This window comes from Enhydra lutris, unplaced genomic scaffold (assembly GCF_002288905.1).
Source record: "Enhydra lutris kenyoni isolate GAN:26980312 unplaced genomic scaffold, ASM228890v2 scaffoldscaffold63, whole genome shotgun sequence".
In the NCBI taxonomy this organism is placed as follows: Eukaryota; Metazoa; Chordata; class Mammalia; order Carnivora; family Mustelidae; genus Enhydra; species Enhydra lutris.
Window position 1 is genome coordinate 5,539,049 of NW_019154147.1, and position 23,227 is coordinate 5,562,275.

A 23,227-nucleotide genomic window follows, 5' to 3' on the forward strand; every position below is an offset into this window, starting at 1 on the left:
AAATGAGAGAATTAAGTGAAATAAGGAAGGCACTGGAAGTGTTTCCTTAGGAGGCAGTCTCCCTCTGGTTCTTTATTGGAACTTGGCATCATGTAACATTTGCTTCTTCTAATAATGCTTCTGGGTCGGGCAGCAGGAGAACCGTTTTACAGTCCTTCCCTATTTCTACATTATCCTATAGTTAGTCCTTCAAGTACCAGTTTTATCCTTTCTCTTATTAGTAGTTCTTAACAGGAAAGCATATTAGGATCAATGTGGTGGAGAATCTTTGTGGGTACACATAATTGGGAAACAGCGCCAGGTGATTCTGATAGCCTCGCATCCCCGCTTCACTGAGAACAGACAGGGACAAGGACTTTCTTAGTGGTTATCTTTGCTGTTTCAGAGCATGTAATATGAGGCATTATCATGGAAGACAATGAATAATGTTTGTTGTAAGAATGAACCAATGGATAATTAGAATCCTACGATTTCAATAATGAAGCAATTCCCTGATAAATCTCCCTTAGTTGCTGTGGTTGGCCAGCTCTTAAATGTCCCACAGATCCCTGTCTCCCATTATACATGCCCTTGTGTAATCCTCTCCCCTTGAATGTGAGCTGGATTTGCTGACTTGCCTCTGATGAGTAGAATTCAGCAGAAGCTATGTAATGCCACTTCCAAGATCTGGTTACAAAAAGACTGTGGTTTCTATTTTGGGCATCTCTCTCTCTCCTTCCTTCTGACTCTTTCTCAGGGCTCTCACTCTGGGGAAAGCCAACTGCCTTGTTTTGAGTAGCCCCATGGAGCCCACCTGGCAAGGAACAGTTGTCTCTGGCCAGCATCCAGCAAAGACCTCAGACCTTCAGTCCCTGGAGGATAACCATGGGGGAACTGAATTCTGTCAACAGTTACAAGAATGAGTTTGGAAGTGGATGTTCCCCACCACTGAACACTACAGTGACTGCTAGTCTGGCCAAAACTTGACTGAAGGCCCCTCGCTGAGCTGAGCCTGGATTCCTGACCCACAGAAACTGTGAGATAATAATGGAATGATATTTAATGTATATTCAAACACTTTATGTCATAAAATATAATCATTATATATTATATACCATGGGTTCTAAAATGTTGTTATGATATGAATGTTAATAATAATCAATTATATGTTTATAATCCCTACTTTTAAAAATCTTTCACATATGTTCTTTGAAACAATTCCACAAGATGGGCAATTATTTCTGTTTTACAGATAAGAAAACTGAGGCATAGGCATGTGAAATTACTTGCCTGCATTCATAACCAGGACCTGAACTCAGGTCTCTGATCCCAGGCCCCAGGGACTCTTGCCCAATAGTTACACCCTTTTAGGACCTCTTCTGTGGGCTGGTGCCATGCCAAGCCCATGTCCTTGACATGCTTGCTGTTCTTTTTGGCTGGGCAGCTGTTCCACCTCCATCCTGGTGGCATCCATGTCATTCCTGTAAGATTATGTTGTGTGAGATAAAGAATATTTTTAAGATCGTGTGTGTGTGTGTGTGTCCCAGATCTTAATGACAGCAACCAGTAATAATACAAGGGAGTAGAGTAGGAAAGAAGAAGAAAGCAAACATAGCAAAATAGCATTCCCACTGTGACTTCCACCCTGACTTTTGAAAAGCAGAGTCATCTGTTTTCTCAAAATCATCAGGAAGCCTCCCTGTCTCCTGTACTCTTTGCTGAAATCCTTTCAACCAGTGGAAGCACCACATGGAGGCTTTAAAAGGTAGCATTTGAGACAGACTTGAGTTAGTCTACTTTACACAACTCTGATCCAGGATGTGACAGTGGACTTCTGCTCCAAGGCTATAATATGGACCTCAGGACACCCTTTTCTAGCAACAGACTTCTGATGGCCATCCAACTCCAGCCCTCAGTCAGGGGCTGTGCTGTGAGGACAGCCACTTTCGGGAAATGCCAGCTCCCAAGAAGACACAGCACAACACAGTCCACTGTACAGAATTAGCAGTGACCTCTAACTTTACAACAAACTGAAAACAAACAAATCACCTGAGGGATGTTTCCATAAAGAAGCCTGAGGTTTTTTATCAGGCATAATCTCTTCCTTCTTCCTCTGTCCTCACTTTTCTCTCCTGTGACCCAGTGACCCATAGGCACATCTGCACCTGTGCCCTTCTTCATCTACATGTGTAACACACACATGTACCCATGTCCTGCACACACATGCATTTGCACACCTGTATCCCACATTACTCCCACTCCCTGTTCATTTTAGATCTGAATTTATTAACCGCTTCCTTTTTTTCCTTATGTAATTTTCTGTAAGACATTTCACCATTTCAGATAATCTGTCAATTCCATTTTGTTTTTCCCAGAGAGCCCCCATTCCCAGAACCATTGGTGCTCCTGCCCCACCCTGGACTTGCTGATCTCTAGGCCTCCTGCACAGCCATCAACAGGAGCTTCTGTTCAACATCCTCTCGGGAATTTCATTCACAACTTTCCTATTGCATTCTCACATATGTCTTCCACTATTTTGATATATATATTTATATAAATACATATACATATATATGTATATATATATACATATATATAATATATACATAGTATACTATATATATATATATAATATATACATATATATATTATTTTATTTCTATGGAAAAAAATCCTTCAGTTGTTTCTTAAGAAAAGGTGCATGAGAGGTTAGTTTTTGAGATTCACTCTTTTGAAATGATCTTCCATTTACTCTGACTCTTGATTGATAGCTTGGCTGGGTATACAATTCAAGGTTTTAAAGAATTTTCCTTCAGAACATTTAAGATACTGCTCTATTGCTTTCTGGTATCCATTGTATATATTAAAAAAAAACCAATGCATTCTGTTCTATTTTCAGTTCCTTTGTGTGTGGCATTGTTTTTAATCTCTGAAAGCTTTAAAAATTATTTTTTATCATTTGGTTATCTCTGGCATTCTGGAATTTCATAATAATAGGTCTTTTAAATAAATAAATTTATTTGTTTACTTATTTATTTATTTATTTATTTATTTTGGGTGGGGAAGAGGGGAGAGGGAGAGAGAGAATCCTAAGCAGACTCCATGCTAAGCGTGGATCCCTGTGTGGGGCTCTATTCCACAATGGTGAGATCATGACCTGAGCCAAAATTAACTCAGACATTTAACCAACTGAGCCACCTAGGTGCCCCAATAATATGTCCGAATAGGAGTCTGTTTGCACTTTGCTGAATGGCCCTTTCTATCTACGTGTTCATACAATTTTCACAAAAACCTTTGGTAATTTTCTTCCTTCCATATTGGTTGTTTTCTTCCTCTAGAACTTATAAGTACTTCTTAGGTTGAAACTTTAATATCCTTTTTTCTACTATTTTTGCTTTATTTTCTGAGAGAATTCCTTGATTCTCTCTAATTTTTAATTTTCAGAGCACCTTCTGATTCTTAACTATTTCTTTTTGAAAACTTTCTATTCTTATTTTGTGAATGCAACCCATTCTCTTATCACTCTAAGGGTATTTTTTTTTTTTGGAGAAAAATTTCTTCCATTTCTTGCACTGTTTCCTTCCTCTGGGGTCCTTTCTACTTTTTGTTTTTTCTCTCCCTCTCATGTTGCAAGTTTTCCTAAAATGACAGTAACCCTTGGCTGTCCATTTCTAAGTGGGGGGCAGGGGGGAAGCAATGAAGAATTTCTTGGAATCTCTGTATGCATAGGTGAGATTTGTCAGCTGGGAGACTTCTCAGCATCAGGCAGTGAAGTGGCCATTTAATTTTAAGGGCACTCTTTGGAATTTAGTTATCTGAGGGTTTCAGTTTCTGTGGGAAGAGTCCTCCATGTTCTGTGAGCCATAACCTAGTTGCCAATGTCACCAAAGTGAGCAAAGTTTGGACCACCCACCATTTTGTTTTCTGTTTTTCATTTAATTTCTTCATTTTATGTCCTCCACCAGGTCTGGGATCTCTGAGCTCAGAGCTCAGTTCAACTTCTTCCTTGAGTTCTCATGAAATTAAACCTCCCTTCTTTGGCTTGGGGCAGAGCTGAAATAGGGAGATATTGCTTAATCATTTGATAGAATAATGTGAGGGAGGACCCTTGGGGCCTAGCCACTCCATACATGCAGATTTTCAACCAATCCCTTTTCCAACTGTATGCCCCAATGCTTCTTCTTGCAGTGTTTAACTGGTGGTCTGGTGATCTCAAGGATTCTATGGATAAAATGTTTTCTCATCTCTAAGGCTGTTTCAAATATGGCTTCCTCTGGTAAATCAATTACTGCAACTCTCTCTGCCTTCTGTCTTCCCAAATGACATCAAAACTTCTTGTCTGCCAATATCTTATCCTTCTCTCTTTATCTTGTGGATAAATATATAATATGTATCTCTATCTCATTTCTTTCATGTTATCAGGATTTTGAGAGTGAGAGGAAGCATATGTATATGATCAGTTTGCAATGCTTAATCTAAAGTCTTAAGTGGGCTTTTTGATACTGATCACAAAACCAATGAAGAAACCTAGCATAACCCCTTGGGGGCTAGGAGTCAGAGGAAAGCAGAAATAGGGTATTAGATGCCACACCACACTTAAAAATCTAGTGGGTGAAAGGAGTACATCTAGTTTAACCCAGTAATACCATTCGGGAGGCCCAGGCTTAAGAGAATTCATGAAACTTTAAAAAAAACCTTGTGTTTGAAAGTGTTACAGCTGTGTGAAATAGAATAGAGAATCTTGAAAATCTTAAAGCTCCAAACTGGAACTATTCAAAATGTCCCATAATAGGTAAGTAGTGGACTGTGTTGTGTTAATGAAAAAGAAGGGGTTTGGGAGAAATTGACTGGAAGAGGTCAGGAGAGAACTTTCCCGAGTAATAAGGATGTTTTATATCTTGTTTGCTGTGGTGGTTATGTGGTGTTATCCATTTATTAAAACTCATCCAATAGTACATTCACAGTGTATACAATTGATTGTATATAAATTATGCTTTAAGATTGATTTAACAATAAAATCTCTTATGGATACCCATTACTTTTAAGAAAAAGCACAGACGAGTAGTCAAGTTGCTCTACAGATGCTCCTCAAATCACGTTCCTGATGGTTCTCCCACACTCCAGTGAAATCTTCCCCCAGCCTGAGGAGTGGTCCATTTTATCCCAACGTGCTATGCCTTGCTTACTACCTCTGCATATGAACCTGGGCCTTGTTCATGCTCAGACTGCCTCTTGTAAAATGGTTCACATATTCTCTGCTCCCTTTCAAAAAAGGCTTTTCTGAGCACTAAAAGATGATTGCTTCTTCTAGTGTCTTATTTTTTTTGGTCTACATCAGTTATTTGGCATTTCCAAATATCCCGCTTTGAGATATCTCATTTATTAGCTTGCATTATTCTCACTTCTGTATTGATATTTCACTTTTCATGTGTTTATGCCTTATTGTCTGAAAAAGATGAATTTTCTAGACAGTATGCATTATACATCTTTACATCTTTCCTAGCGCCTCGCATAATGCCTTACACATAGTTGGCAGTCAATAAATATTTGCCAAATGAAAGATAAGATAATAAATCATGTAGACAGTTTTAAAGAGAAGAAACTGGGGATTTTGAAGCTGGAGAGAGAAGGATTTGCTATACCAGTAAGAATTGGTAGGACAGAATCTTTCAAGGAATATACTGAATTAACAGGATGTCCAAGTCATTTATAACCTACATTTTGCAAAGGCTGTATGTTATAATGAAACCAACATAATATGTAAAATTAATCCACAGAACCTATGGGATATGGCACTGCTGAGAATGGTTTATAATTAGGATATGGCAATTTAAAACTCTAGTGATTCCTGAATTTATTCCCATGGATTTATTGCTAGGAATCCTGACACAGTCCCAGGAGGGAATATCTTGGGCTATATATGGCATTTTTCTTGTCATCTTTTCTCCTTGCCTCAGTGTCATCAAGATAACAAGCACTTCTGCAATTCTAGGTAGGATGTATATGCTGCAAACAGTAGGAATGAATTCAGCCGTAACATATGCTACACATTTATTATGCACAGCTTGTTAGATTCTGATTTCTGATCTAGCATTTTTCCCCAAGGAATATAGACTTCCAGTGTGGCAAAAAATAATATGGCTATTTTATTTTAAAGGGCAGACTATTTATATAAAACAGAGCCACAAATGAACTCATCCATAAGTCATCTATGAGCTTTCTTCTACTCACTCATTAGATGTATTTATTTATGATAAGTAAGTCTTTGTGGTATAGTATTTATTTTGTCACACAGAGAAAGAGTACATGCCCAGAAATTGGATGCCACACATACCCACTCAACTTGTGGTAATGAGGGCTGGTCTCGACGATTTACTTTGCTGCCTGACAGACAAGAAGGCTGTTCGTTTTATCATTGTTGCCCACACCTATCAACCCTCCCTCAAATTTGATGACTACCCAGCAATATATATAGCAAATCTCCTTAGGGACTATAATTATTCATCTTTCAGAAGGCCCAAGATCTATAATGGATGAGTGCTGTAGACAAGAGACCGGTTTATAGGTTTAGCTCCTAGGCGAAAGACTGATCTGTCTTTATTGGAGGAAGAGTCCATTACCATCTAATAAATGAATTGTAAGTATTGGAAAGGATTGTGTAAATGTATCTGTGACTCAGGAACATAAACACTGTTCTGATATTGCTATGGAGAAAACAAAATCTGATGCACGCAGTACATCAGATGCTACCACGATATGGAAAATCCAGGGGCCTGTCATGAAGCCTCAGCTTGTTGTCTTGAGTTATGAATTACTCTTAAATTAATATCCCTACTGCTGCTATTGGGAGGGCCTGATTTCATAGCATTTTTGAGCCCGGTAGTCGATCAAGGCACTCAAGCTGTTATTTCCATCAGAGATGAGGGCTTAAAATGTCCCTGGTGGCATGTCTCTTGGTTTCCCAGTGAATCTCAAGTTGAACGTGCAATCCATTTCACCCTGTCCTGGTTACGTACCGCGGTAGGCAGCAGTGCATTTTTCACCATTTGCTTTGTAGTATTCTGTTGATTTTCACTAATAGAGCTTGTTTACCCACTGAAGCATTTGAATGTTATTTATACCAAGTAATAAAATGGTTCTGCTCAACTGTGCTCTGATTTGTCTTAGTCCAGGCTCTTTAGAATCTAAAGAAAACAAATCCACTTAAGGTAGCCCAAGTTAAGAAGGAGCTCTGATGTAGAGACACAGGTCACTTAATGACTATGTACGGATTCAGGTCCTGAAGTAAGGAACCAAGGCTTTTCTAATATCTCAGGGCCATGCAATTTCTCTTCTCTCTGGCTCTCTTGGCTTTCCTTTCATCTGTCTACTCTTGCTCTTCTGGTCAGTTTCTTCTCTTACTCCTTTTGTCCATGACCCTGTTAGACCATGGCTCCAATGCTGTTATCATGGCCTCTGCGTCACTACAGTCCGGCCTCCATCACCAAGTTCAAACTCTTCTCCTGAGAAACTGATTATCCTGTTTTATCCATGGGGAGGTCACCTTTGAAATGGTCCTTCCAAAGCAAATGGATAGGGCTTGTTCTCTAGAAGGGGCCCTAAGAAGCCCAAGCCATAAGCCCTGACAAGTTTCCATCATGCCTGACTTTCTTTATTCTACATTCTTGCAGTTAACTTCTTCAAGCTGCATGGGCGATAGGAGCAATTTATCCCATGCCTGTACTCTTGAATAGACACACAGTGGCATTTGAGTTACAGCTTTTCCATTCCGCAGCACTATAAAACTGAAACAATTTCTGGAAGTTTCCAAATCAAGGGTTATCAATCTAAATGTTCTTCCTGTCAAAACACCAGTATCTGAGTTCTCCTTCTTGGCTGCATTTGGGGATCAAATAGCCTAACCATCAATGACTGTGTAGTGTAGGTAGCCTCGAGGAGGGCTTGGTCCTGGCAAATCTACCACCAATGGGACGGTACATCCCTGATGTAAATTTAGTAAAGCCTCCTACCCAAATGTTAGGTGATTAAGATGATTTCTTTTGTTTGCAGCGGATGCAACCTCAGTCAAATTAAACCCACAGTCCCTGCATGGGAGAATATAAATATAGGTCAGATACAAAGACTGGAAACTGGCCCCTTAACGAGCCTAGTGAAGAGATAGGAGAGATCATTGTGCTGTGGCAAACTCGCAAAGGGATTTAGTTGCCAATGAACTTGTTTCTGTTTTGCTATACCTAGCCTGTGTATAAACCCGTCTTCCTGAAACCATCTCCAGAGCCTTGAGGGCATGAATGATGCCCTGGTTGTCTGTGGTTCCAGAATCCAGCGTAGAATCTGGACACATACTAGGTACTTAGTAAAGTCTGCTAATAGAACGAATGGATGGACTGTATAAGGAAGCTTCTTTGCTGACATCAGCATGGGCAACCTCTGAAAGAAGCCTGCTTTTCTTTTTTGTATCTTCCTCTGTGTGTGTGGAATATTGAGCCAATTAATCATCCTAATTAAAATTTAAATGTATTTTCTAATCTTAGGCGATTTCAGGAAGTGTTTTTTTTCCATTGTCAGCCTTCAAAAGAACTGCTTTCATTTTACATCTTCTAGTTCTAGCATTTTATTCTGAGTTAAAGGAATACATCCCCTAAGTTCTTAGACCTATAACATTTAGAAACCATTCTCTGCCATGTTTGCCTACTTGAATTTTTCCACAGCATTTACTCCCATGAGTCATTTTATCATTTTTTTCTGCTCCTTCTGACCAAAGGTGACTGTCCACTCTGGAATCTTCAGCAAAGCTCTGACCTTCTGAAGTTTCTGTGTAGACCTCCTGCTTGCCCAGTACCCAAAATGCTGGATATCTTTGCCTTAAAGAAACTTATTGCCACTTTTTTTTTTTTTTTTTTACAAAATAAGATAGACTTATTTGATAAATGTTAAGGCAAAAAGATAAGCAAAAATAAAATAACTAATAAGTCATAGTCCCCATCACTCAGAGATAATCAGCCTTTTTTTTTCTATGCCCATAGGATTATTTTAAACAAAAGCAGGATGGCATTTATTTTTATTTTAAGATTTTATTTATTTACTTGGCAGAATGAAAGGGAGAGCGAGAGAGAGAGAGGGAGAGAGAGAATGCACAAGCAGGGGGAGTGGCAGACAGAAGGAGAGGGAGAAGCAGCCTTCCCACTGAGCAGGGAGCCCAGTGTGGGGCTGGAACCCAGGACCCTGGGATCATGACCTGAGCAGAAGGCAGACACTTAACAACTGAGCCACCCAGGCACCCCAGGATAACATTTCTTTATAGCTCTCCCTATTCTGACTCTTCATAGCAGTCCACCTGCAGAATTTGGTGGGCAGCTTGCCCCACTAAGCACACAACCCTCCTTGACTGCTGGCTACGTGATTCACCTTCATTGTACTTGTATGATTTGTCACATTTTGCCACATTAAAACATTATGGCGTTTTTAACCTGTTTGCTTTATTTTCTGGATTCATTTAGCATGAATTGAAAAGCTAACCGACAGCCCTCTGACTCCCTAGGTTTGGACAATAGTAAAGATGTTTAAAAAAAGGAGTGGCGATTTCTTTTTCCACAGGGTAGGCTGAGGAGATGCCCTGAACAGCTCTCTTGATGGACACAAATTAAATACTACATAATTAAAAAGAATTTATTTTAATACATCGCAGAGTTGGCATGAAAGTATATCCTTCTCAGAGGTGCAAATGGAAGTAAATGCCAGCATGGGTGCACAGGAGTGCTGGGGCTGGTTTCCCAACAGGGTCTCCTCCTTCTGCTTTGGTAGAGGCGTGGATGTAGGGCCGCCTGAGAGCCATGGCCAGGGAAATTTTAGAGGTGATCTCCAAATAAGCTGGGACTTTGAAAAGCTACACCTTCAGTGCAGTGGAAAATGAGAAATGAAGCTTACCGTATAGAAGAGAGCAGCAAGGCAATTTGCCTGACTCAAATTTGGTGTTAAGAATGAGAGAAACAATGTCTGGCATCTCCCTCGATAATTCATAACCACACACCAGCCCACGTTTGGGCTTGGTGGCAAGAAAAATGAGGGGAGGGAGAACAGAGAATAGGGATACAATGGAAAAAGGAATAAGATTGTAAAAGTAGATTAAAATACAAGCCTATATTGTATAATTTTCCTCAGCTAATATCTTTTCAGTAGGATGCCTCTTGATTTTTAATAACCAAGTATCAGAGAACTTACTTATCTGTGAATACATCTTTTTTTAATCAGTCATTGGTTATATAGGAGCAGTGTCTAGTTATATTCCAAATATTCGATGCATTTTTAGCAAAATGATGTGCTGAAGAGGTATCAGGTTACAATGGATAAGTCATCAGAATCACATGAAGTTTTTTTTTTTTTAAAGATTTTATTTCTCTGACAGAGAGAAAGATCACAAGTAGGCAGAGAGACAGGCAGAGAGAGGGGGAAGCAGGCTCCCCTCTGAGCAGAGAGCCCAGTGTGGGGCTGGATCCCAGAATCCTGAGATTATGACCTGAGCCGAAGGCAGAGGCTTAACCCACTGAGCCACCCAGGCGCCCCTCACATAAAGATTTTTTGAAAAGCACATAGAGTTCTGACAAAGGGGTTACTGGCCCTGAGCAAAAGTCGCACTCAGTGGGACCCATCCTTTGCCACTGTGTGCTTGTCCTGAGCACATTTCCAAAGGGCCTTTCATATTGAGCCCTCATTTTTTGACTAGTAATGAAGAAGTCTCCCCCCACCCATAATCTAAGAATCTTTGAAGGAAAATGTGGAGAAGAGAAAACAAATGTAAATAATGGGAATTTAAACAAAGCTCCCTCTTACAGATGTTTTCATGGCTACATGTTGGTGGCCTCCTTTGAAAATGTCTCATAGCTTCGTTGTTCAGGAGCCTCTTCAGCGGTGCCAGATGATAGAGAATTTCTATCAGCTTCTGAGCTGGATAGTTTGCTTGAAATTGCCTGTTATCAACTCACTCACGCATCAGCACTTTCTACAACCAGGGACGATTACTGTTTTGGTCTTGTTCCCTTCTCCGTTCTCTTCAAATACCAAGTTTTCTCCTCACTTGGTGAGTTACAGTTTATTGCAAGTAACTGTCTTGCTTTTATTGGAAATTTTTCACTGCATTTTTTCCCTAACAGATTTATTGATTGCTTGTATTTGCTCTGGAATATTGTCAACGTAATGTTCATGATATGCGCACGGACTTTAACGTTCCATGGCCATTAAATGTGTTTTAAGCATTTTACATCCTAATATGATAGTCTGCTGTTTATAAGTATTTTACTTATGAAAATTAGTGGGGAGGTAAGGTTAAAGTATAATACACTTATACAGTCTTCTCATTTAAAATAACAAGAAATAGGGGCGCCTGGGTGGCTTAGTGGGTTAAAGCCTTTACCTTTGGCTCAGGCATGATCCTAGGGTCCTGGATCGAGCCCCACATCAGGCTCTCTGTTCTGCAGGGAGCCTGGTCCCCCCACCCCCCGCCCGCCTGCCTCTCTGCCTACTTGTGATCTCTGTCAAATAAATAAATAAATAAAATCTTAAAAAAAAAAATAACAAGAAACAAACTCTCTGTGTTTTCATGCAAAATATCTGATGTTTTAGGAATGTACTATTGATTTTAGAAGGTGTGATAGTTAATTTTATGTGTCAACTGGACCTGATCATAGGGTCCTAGGGATTTGGCTAAACATAATTTCTCAGTGTGTCTGTGAGTGTTGCTGCATGGGATTAGCATTTGAATTGGTAGGCTGAGTAAAGCAGATTGCCCTCTCTTATGAAGGTGGCCTTCACAAAATCAGTGGAAGGTCTGAATAGAACCACAAGCTGGAGAAAGACAGATTTTGCCTTTTGAGCCTGACTATTGGATCTGGCCATTGTCTTCTGTCATCGAGCTGAGACTTATTCTGGTTTCCAGGCCTTTGGATTTAGACTGAATTACACCACCTGCTTTACGGGATCTCCAGCTCACACACAGCAGATTGTGGGATTTCTCAGACTCCATAATTGTGTGAGCCAATTCCTCATAATAAATTTCTTTAGATAGATAGATGATAGATTCTTTACATATCAATCACAATAAATGTAAGTGGACTGAACACTCTAAGTAAAATATAATATAAAAAATCCAGCCATAGGGTGCCTGGGTGGCTCAGCGGGTTAAGCCTCTGCCTTCAGCTCAGGCCATGATCCCAGAGTCCTGGGATCGAGTCCCACATCGGGCTCTCTGCTCAGCAGGGAGCCTGCTTCCCCTCCCCTCTCTGTCTCTCTGCCTACTTGTGATCTCTCTCTCTGTCAAATAAATAAATAAATAAAATATTTTAAAAAAAAATCCAGCCATATACTATTTAAAATAAACCATAGGCATCACAAAAATGTCTACACATTAGAACCAAAGGATGAAAAAATGACATACTAGATAAATAATCAAATGAAACCTGGGGCAGTTACCTTAATATTAGATAAAAACAACTATAAGAGAATAAGAGGTAAAGAGAGCCATAAGATAACATTAAGAAATTTAGTTCACCCTATAGATATACCAAATCTAAGCCTTATGCATAAAATAAGAGTTCCAAAATATATAAATTAAAAGTTGACAGAACTCAAACAGAGAGAGTCAATTTTCATATGGTTTCACTTACTTGTGGAGCATAAGGAATAACACACAGGACATTGGGTGAAGAAGAGGAGAAGTGAGTTGGGGGAAATCAGAAGGAGAGACGAACCATGAGAGACTGTGGACTCTGAGAAACAAACTGAGGGTTTTGGAGGGGAGGAGGCTGGGGGGTTGGATGAGCCTGGTGGTGGGTATTACGGAGGGCACGTATTGCATGGAGCACTGGGTGTGATGCATAAACAATGAATTCTGGAACACTGAAAAGAAATAAAATAAAATTAAAAAAAAAGTTGACAGAACTACAAAGAAAAATCGACAAATCTACTACTATAGTATTCCCTAAAACATGAATAATCTTCGGGCAGAGACCAACATTAGTAAAAATATTGACCATATTAACTGAATAATTAAGCTTGATCTAATGGACATTTAAAAACAGAACATTTAATATACATTTGAAAATACATATTCTACATACTAATATATAGCCCATATCAAACATTTTTCTAAAAGATTTTATTTATTTATGACAGAGAGATAGAAAGTACAAGTAGGCAGAGCAGCAGGCAGAGGGAGAGGGAGCCTGATACAGGGCTCGATCCCAGGACCCTGGGATCACTACCTGAGCTGAAGGCAGACACTTTGCTGACTGAGTCACCCAGGCACCCCCCATATCAAACATTTATAAAAACTGAATTCTTGCTAGGGTAAAAGCCAGCCCAACTCATTTGTAATCATTCTTTAATCATGATGTATTGAGTTACTTAAAGAAAAAGCTAAAACCACAGCGGGAAATTGGTGAATGTTGGCTATTTTCATATTAAGGTTGGCTGTTCACAGATATATACCAAAAAGTGAAGAAGCAGGTAAAAAAACTAGAAGATATTTGCAAGATGTATGACTCAAAGGATTATACAAAGAACGCCTAGAAATCAACAGGAGAAAGAGTGAGCAGCCTAATACAAAAGTGAGAAGAGTTACTCTCAGGAGAGCCATTCCAGCTGTCCCACGAAGGCATGAACAAATGCGCAAACTCAGTAATCGGGAAAGGTAAATTAAAACCACAATGAGGTATAATTTCGCACCCATCAGAAGGGTAAAAATCTAAAAGTTGCTCAGTACCAGTGCCAGATGTATGTCAAACAGGATCCATCTACCCGCGGCCGGTACAGTTCAGGATCCTGTCTGGGAACGCCTAGAGCGGTGGAAACACTATGAAGAAGGCACAGGAATGAGTAACACAAAATTCAAGGTGGCCCTTATCGCCGAGGGAAAGCAAAGGGAAGATGCGGATTATTACATAATAAACTATACATATGTGTTTTATACATTTTTTTGTAGGGATGCCACATTTCACAATTTAAAAAGATTTTAATGAAGTTAAAGGCTGGGATCAGCCAATACTAAAAGTTATTTCAATTCTCGGTAGGTATTATGTTGTGGTTAACAGGAAGGCCCTATGCTGTTAATTTTTCTTTCATCTTGTTTGTTCGTGCTTTTTCTAACGGTTTCCAGTATATTAATTTCAAGACGTGTTGCATATTTATCACACATCCAAAGTACCTTCTTGACTGCAGACCTTTCTAAGAGGGCCCGTGAATAAGGAAAAAAGGTAATGTTTAAGATTTTTTAAATTAACGTTCCTAATGCTGAATAGTCAGGTCTAAAATTATTTAAATCTCTCAAATGTTTACTTTAGTCAGGTTGTGATTTATTTTTTTTAAGAGCTTTTTACTTTTATCTGGCTTGATTTTTTTCCTATAAAATCATGCTGTTAAGGTATTTTGATGTATTTATGAACTGTTTAAATTATTATCAAGTATTGGTTTTAAATTTCTTTTAAGATGATTTCAAAGTTTTTGGAAGCCTTCAGGAAAATGAAGATCAAACTAGTGTTTTTTTTCTTGTGATGATTACTAAACTTGTTAAATCCATAGCTAGTCAAACCTAAGGTTCTGTGAAGATACTGTAGTAATTCATTAAGTCAACAACCAAAGGCTTCCTCTACTTGGCTCTAATGAATCACCTAAAATATCTACCTATGCCTACAGACTTCTAGAACCATCTGTCTCCTATCGAGTTGAATTTATACTGTCTGACTTTTATATACTTTAGGGGGTTAGCTATATAGAAGCAAGCACTGAGAGCAAGCACCAATGGCTATAAGGTTTATTTTTCTATCTTTTCCCAGGGTCTCTGGAGGAAAAAAGGAGTTTCATCCTTTTCCATAATCTAATATCTTGAATTCTGTCTTTGATTTTATTTTATTTTTTTCTTCTTCTGGAAGGGATTTTTCTTCTACAATGATTCCCATTTCATGATGGTTACCATAGGGGAGGTGGGTGGGGGGATGGGTAAAACAGGTGATGGGATTAAAGAGTACACTTAGTGTGATGGGTGCAGAGCAATGTATGGGACTATTAAATTACTATGTCATACACCTGAAACTAATACAACGCTGTATGTGAACTGTACTGGAATTAAAATAAAAAACAATATAATTTTTTAAAAATTCCCATTTCATAACTCCCTCTATGTCTTCCTCTTCTCCTTCCCCCAAATGTTTATATGTCGTTTTTTAAAAGAAACAATAAGAACTTCCTGTGACGCCAACGAGACAGTCAATGCCAGTTCCTTTCATCCCTCTCTTCTTTCATTAGCAAGTTCTTTGAATTATTGTAAACTTCATATGTCTCCCTTCTTAATCCTCAGTGCCACAGCCAACCCGGCCACCTCTCAGAGCTTATCTCTGTCTTTTCTCAAATTGTGTTGCAAGCCCAGTGGCCCCCTTACTGCTCTTCAAAGTTAAGTGCCCTCCCATTTCAGACCTTAGCATTTTCTTTTCCCTCTGCCCCGTGCTATTCTCCCATATAGTCACAGGACTTCCTTCACGTCTCTGCTCAGATGACTTCTTCGGCATTCTATTTTAAAAAACCAAAATGGCAAAATACCCCCATCCCAGCCTCTTTGATTGTTTATTTGCCTTCATAGTACTTACCCACAGCTGGCAAATATTTATTGGTTGTTTGCAAACACAGGTAAAAGAAAAACTTTAGAACAATGCCTGGTGTGTAGTTAGAGCTTAAGAAATACCTACGGATTGAATCAATTAATGAATAGTCAAAGTGCTTCATCTCAGAACTGTAATGATTCTTCTGTTTCCTTGATGTCCTGTTCATCTGTGTGCAGCATTTGGTTCTTATAACACATCCCTTCTCTCAGTTTCTGAGATGTTATATCTTTATTTAACCTCTCCCTGCTCTTCTGTCTTCTTCAAGAGTCCTTTCAAATTATTGTTTCCTCCAAGGTTTAGTTCTGGACCCTAAATATTTCTTTTTCAGTGCTCACATCCTCAGAAATTTCTTCCATTCTTCCTCTTCTTTTTATTGTGATTAAAAAAACCCCCACATAACATAAATTTATCATTTTACCCATTTTTAAGAGCATGGTTTTGTAATATTAACTATATGTACCTTCTTGTGTAACAGATCTTTAGTACTTTTTCTTCTTGCAAAACTGACACTCTATATTCATTGAACAATGACTTCCCTTTACCCCATTACCCAGCTTCTGGTAACCACTATTGTACTTTCTGTTTCTATGAGTTTGACTGCTTTAGATACCACATAGAAGTGGGATCATGCAGTATTTGTCTTTTTGTAACTGGCTTATTTCACTTAGCATAATACTCTGAAGTTTCAGCCATGTTGTAGCATGTGAAAGGATTTCCTTCTTTTTTAAGGCTAAATAGTTTTCTGTTGTACATATGCACCTCATTTTCTTTATCCATTCATCTGCCAATGAACATTTAAGTTGATTCCACCTCCTGGCCATTGTAGATAATTCTGTAATGAACGTGGGTGTGTGAATATCTCTTTGAGGTCCTGTTTTCAATTCTTTTGGATATATACTCACAAGTGTGTTTGCTAGATCATATGGTAAATTTTCAAGGTATGTCCATACTGTTTTCCATGCAGCTGCATTATTTTATATTTCCACCAACAATGCACAGGGGTTCCAATTTCTCCACATCCTCATCAAATACTTGTTATTTGTTTGTTTGTTTGTTTTTTAAACAGTGGTCATCCTGGGGTGGCTTGGTGGCTCAGTCAGTTAAGCATCTGACTTTAGCTCAGGTCAGGCTCTCAGCATCCTGAGGAAAAAAACCCTGTTAGGCTCCCCACTCAGCTGGGTGTCTGCTTATCCTTCTTTCTTCCCTTCTGTCTCTCCCCCTGCTTGTGCTCTCTCTGTCTCTCTCTCATATAAATAAATAAAATATAAAAAAAAAAAAAAAACCAGTGGCCATCCTAATTAGCATAATGTGATATCTTACTTTGGTTCTAATTTACATTTTCCTGGTGGTTAGTGATGTTGAGCATCTTCTGATATGCTTATTGGTCATTGGTATGTCTTCTTTGAAGAAATATCTATTCAAGTCCTTTGCCCATTTTAAAATAGATTTATTTGTGTTTTTGTTATTACTGAGTCATAAGAGTTCTTTATATATTCTGGGTATTAATCTCTAATCAAATATGTGGCTTACAAATATTTTCTCCCTTTCTGTAGAATGCCTGTTCATTCTGTTGGCTGTTTCCTTTGCTACCCAGAGAGTTCTTCTATTTAAGACTTCTTCGTGGGCCGCCTGGGTGGCTCAGTGGGTTAAAGCCTCTGCCTTCAGCTCGGGTCATGATCTCAGGGTCCTGGGATCGAGCCCCGCATCGGGCTCTCTGCTCAGCGGGAAGCCTGCTTCCTCCTCTCTCTGCCTGCCTCTCTGCCTACTTGTGATTTCTCTCTGTCAAATAAATAAAATCTTTAAAAAGAAAAAAAAAGACTTCTTCATATTTCACTTTGCTCCTGATTTATATCTATGCTCCTCACTCTTGCTTGCACATCTCTTTGTACTTAAGCCTTACCTTGCCATGTCTTTCCCTTTGTCTTTGCCTTCTATACAATCTAGCATAGGATTAAAAGGTGGAAACTCAGTAGTTGAGATGCCAAATTGAATGACTTCAGTGCCCAGGCCATGTCTTCAAATGTTTTCTGAATATCTCAAAACTCTCTCATTGCCAGCATTTAAGGCCTTACAGTTATCTTCCTTCCACTTTCTTCTTATATAAGCAATTGTTAAGTCCTATTTCTTTTGGACAATGAGTCTTAAATTGAAAACTTCTTTTCCATTCCCAGGGTCACTGTGAACCAATCTTAATGAACACAGCCCTTCTCCATGTGGTCTCCCATTCTGCTCTCAGCTGTGTTTTTGAACAACGATAAGGCCAGGCCATTGTTATCTTATTAGGATCCTATGGTGACGTCCAGTCACTCCTAGAGTAAAACTAAAAGTTTCCCTTGGCTTTCATTTTTGCCCTATGAAGGTAAGAAATACATTTTATACTCACATTTAACAGAATGGTCCTTCCATTTTGGCCAAATGATGTCCTTACTTTGTCTCTGAAATACCTTCTTTATCCCTGCTTCTGTATGTTCCCTGTCTCCTAGAAGACTTTCCCACCTGACTAAAATAATTCAAGTCCTACTCTTTTCTCGAATCCTAACCCTCCAGTATGCCCTTCTGTCTCCCCTGACAACTAACTAAAATAATCTTTAGCCTAACTTTCAATGTCCTAAGCATTTCTCTATGTTTTAACACACCAGGTTAATGCTTTCGTTAATATTATAGAATTTTTGTTTGGAATATCCCTACTTTGTACTTTTCTTTGAGCAGTGGGGACTAACAAAATTACAAATTTTCCTAATTCTGAGTTACAGAGTTTGGGAAAGTCAAGACACAATGATTTTTTTGTTCCACCATAGCTGTTCCAGAGAAACCCCCCAAACAAACAAATCTTCCCCCTCCAAACAAAACAAAACAAAACAAAACAAAATGCCCAAACAATTAACTTTGTAATAACCTTTGGCCAGTTCCCCATAGATCTAAAATACAAATCTAAAAGCTATGGACTGGTGTTCTTTGAATTTTTTCCAAGCAATTAATACTCCAAATAGTCATGACCCAAGAACAAGTGGACTCTAGGGCCCGTAAACAATGTGCTAGGTGAGGAAGCAAAGGCTCATTATGGACACTTGTTAATGACTCCATCTGTGATCATGGGTGGTTCGCTTAACTTCCTGATATTCACCTCTCTATTTGCAAATAGGGATAAGATTGGGGTGCAAGAGGTACTGCTTTTAAAAGCTTTTAGCCCATGAAAGGTGAGATATGAGTTATGACATTAGACTAGACAAATTTTCTTTTTTCCTCTCTCTTAGTAAATAGGAGATTATCTGTTATTTATAGATAATCCATCTTATTCTGATAAAAGGGTTTTTTTTTTTTTTTTTGATAAAAGGGTTTTAGATCAGTGTTCAAAATATATACTATGAGACTTTAGTTTTTTAAGTAAAAAATGCCAGGGTAAATGGACAATAAGTAGTAGGGAAAATAAGAGAAGAATGGAAAAAATGAGACGATGAAAAATAAGAGTGGAATCAATAAATAGAAAGTGTGTCTTGAGATGCAATCCACCTGCTACAGATGGACTGCAAATCTGACCATGAGATGTCTAGCAGCCAACTCGGATAGAAGACCATGATGAGTTCAATGATTCATGAAGTCCATACGTCAAAACAAACCAACTGCTCAAAGGCATAACCATTCCTGGTACTAAGATCAGAGGGAAATTTCCCGTTCTAAACAATGACACTCAAGTAATGAAGAGAGGCATGCTCAACAGTTGAATTAGTGATGCAAAAATTCTCCCTTTTGATGTTCTTTAGGTTTTTCTTTTTAAAGTATTTCTTTCTCCATGTTATTTTTCAATAATAAGAAATTGGTAGTAAGGCAATATTGGTCAAAAACTTGGGTAGGTGAAAAATAATTTTTAGGGGGAATTTAAAAGGAACAACGAGGGAGTGGCAAATTCACATCTAAGAAGAACAGGCCATGAGTACAGAAATGACAAGTTTTTAGGTCAAACCAAGGGCAAAATAGGAAGTTAGAAGCCATATGGACAGATTAAGTGTGGTGCCAAAGCCCTGAAGTAGCAGAGTCTTAATTTTAAGCAAAAGATAAAGAAAATGAACTTGCAGTTGGGACAAGGTTGTAATATAATTATAATGAATAAAATTATTGTAACATTTAATGGCCCTTTTCTGTGATTTCATTTCATTTATACTATTTCTAGAAAAAGTGATATATTTAATTATAATATTATAATTATAATTATATATATTATAATATATATAATTATAAATTATAATAAACTGTAATTGTCCTGAAAGGACTTCTACATTTAAGCTATGATTAGCTTTGACCATTAGTGCATTATGAAGGAAGTAAAGGCAACAGAAAAAGTGATCAAATGGCATGAACAGGCAATTCAAAAAAGAAGAAATTTGTGTTCTTATAGTCACCTGTATAGTCAATCTGCATTAAGTATTTTCAGTTTTACTAATAGATAGATATTATAAATCACAAATACACATTGAAACATCAGTGATAGGGCACCTGGGTGGCTCATTGGATTAAGCCTCTGCCTTCAGCTTAGGTCATGATCTCAGGGTCCTGGGATGAAGCCCTGCTTCGGAGTCTCTGCTCAGCGGGGAGCCTGCTTCCCCCTATCTCTCTGCTTGCCTCTCTGCCTACTTGTGATCTCTCTCTCTCTGTCAAATAAATAAATACAATTTCTTAAAAAATAAAACATCAGTGATATACTAGTATTGTCTATCAATTAAAATTACACATCAATTTTTTAGTTTAAGTGATAATACGTAACATTGGCTCTCTTCTACCCTACTGGTGGAAGCTGCAAATGGACACAGCCTTATAGGGTAGTTTGGTGATACATATGAAAATCCCTAAAAATCAACACATGCTTAAATTGAGGAAGTCCACTTCTAAGAATTTATTCTTAGGAAATAATTTAGAACAAGACTAAAAATGTTCACTGAAGAAATTTTAAGTGATTCTTGAAAATATAAATACTAAAAAAAAAAAAATTCAACAATAGGTAATTTGTTTAATAAATTATAATTCATTCGCAGAATAGAATACTATGCATTCATAAAAGCTGAAGATGTCATAGTAAAATTCTTGTCCTGGGAAGATGTTCATGACCTATTGTTTTATGTTAAAAGCAGGCTACAGTATGCGGTATTATCAAGCTATAGTAATCAAGAGAGTGTGGTTGTGGTATAAATTTAGATAAATAGATTGGTGGAATGAAATAGACCAGAAATAGGGGCAAAAATATGCACAGTCAATTGATTTTCAACAAAGGCACAACACATTTGAAAGGGAAAAGAAAAACCTTGCAACAAATAATGTTGCATGTGAAAAAAGAAATGTACCTCTTCCCCCTACTTCACACCACACACCAAAAAAACAAACCAAAACAAAAAACGAGATGGGCTTCTAGAAGAAAACATAGGTAAATCCTTTGCAGTTTCTGGAGGGGTCAAATTACTTAGTTAACTCACAGAAAGCACTAACCATACAACATAAAATCGATAAATTGGCTTTATCAAAATGTCATCATAAAAATACACCATTAAGACAATGAAAAAATGCACCACAGACTGGGATTAAATATTTACAATCCATATAACTGACAAGATACTTGTATCTGGAGTCATAAATGATGCCAACAAGTCAATATTAAAAAAATTTTTTTTTAAAAATGAGCAAAAGCTTTGAGCAGAAGACATATTCACAAAAGACATATAAATGGCCAATAAATCCATGGAAAGGTGCTCAATAACATTAGACATACAATTTAAACCACAATGTAAATTGATGCAAATTAAATGCAAATTAAAACCACAATGATATACGACTCCATACCAACCATATTGCTAAAATTTAAAAATGGAAAGTTAAATGTTGGTGAGTATATGTAGCAACTGGAACTCTCATAAGTTGTTGATGGAAGTGTAAAATGGTACTATCACTTTGGAAAATTGTTTGGCAATTTTGAAAATAAAATTAAACATTTATCTACCTTGTGACCCTGCAATTAAACTCCTCAGTTTTTACCCAAGAGAAATGAAAGCATATGTCCACAAAAAGACTTGCATAATATTTGTATTAACTCCAAACTGGAGACAACCCAATGTTGGTTAACCAGTAAAGGAATGAGCTATTTGTGGTCTCATACCCACCTGGTTTCATACCCATGAACTACTTTTAACATTAAAAACCTTGACGAATCCAGGAGCTACTACTGAGTGAAAGAAGCCAGATGGAAAAGAGTACATACTGTTTGATTCCATTTCTATGAACTATATGAACAAACAAAACAATTCTATGATGAAAAAAAAATAAAAACTGTGGTTGCTTTTGGTGAAATAGGTAGGGCTTGGCTGGAAAGGAGCATGAGAAAACTTGCTAGACAGGAATATTTCTTGATTAGTAACTATTACATAAATGTGTCCATTTGTTAAAACTCACCAAACGTGTGCTTAAAGTCTGTGCATTTTATTTGCGGAAGTCATTTTCTAAGAAGACACCTGATAATCCCCATATCTTAGCACTCATACCTCATCACATGGTAACTGGGGTGGTCTGTGTGACCCTTAGAATACACTGGAAGTGATACACATCACTTCTGGTACTGGGTTATAAAACACACTATAAAAAGATGCTTCAATTTTGATCTTGCTTTTGTCCTTTTTCTCTTTTGGATCATTTGCTCGAAGGAAGCCAGCTGCCATGTTTTGAGGATACTCAGGTATTCGTGTGAAGAGGACCAGCAACCCCCAGTTCAATAACCTAATAGCCAGAGCCTGCCAACATCCAGAGAGGGATTTGGAAAAGGTTGGTCCGGTCTTCAGATGGCTGTAGCTTGCCTGGCATGTTCATGGAAACCTCATGGGAGACTCTGAGCCAGAATCACCCACCTAAGCCACTCTCTGATTCTTGACCCATAGGAACTGTGTGAGAATAATGGATGTTTATTATTATTTTTTTAAGCTGCTGAAATTTGAGGGTACTCTTTTTATTTTTTAAATTTTTAATAAGACTTTATTTATTTATTTGACAGACACAGGTCACGAACAGGCAGAGAAGCAGGCAGAGAAAGAGAGGGGGAAGCAGACTCCCCACTGAGCAGAGAGCCCAATGTGGGGCTTGATCCCAGGACCTTGGGATCATGACCCGAACCGAAGACAGAGGCTTTGACCCACTGAGCCACCCAGGCACCCCTTTTTTTATTTTTTAAAGATTTTTTTTTTATTCATTTGAGAGAGAGAGAGAGGACAAGCAGTGGAGAGGGACAGAGGGAGAAGCAGACTCCGCAGTGAGCAGGGAGCCCAATGGAGACTTGATTCTTAGACTCCAGGATCACAACCTGAGCTGAAGGCAGACGCTTAACTGACTGAGCCACCCAGGCACACCTTAAGGGTACTTTTTTTTTTTCTTTTCAGCATAACAGTATTCATTGTTTTTGCACCACACCCAGTGCTCCATGCAATCCGTGCCCTCTCTAATACCCACCACCTGGTTCCCCCAACCTCCCACCCCCTACCCCTTCAAAACCCTCAGATTGTTTTTCAGAGTCCATAGTCTCTCATGGTTCACCTCCCCTTCCAATTTCCCTCAACTCCCTTCTCCTCTCCATT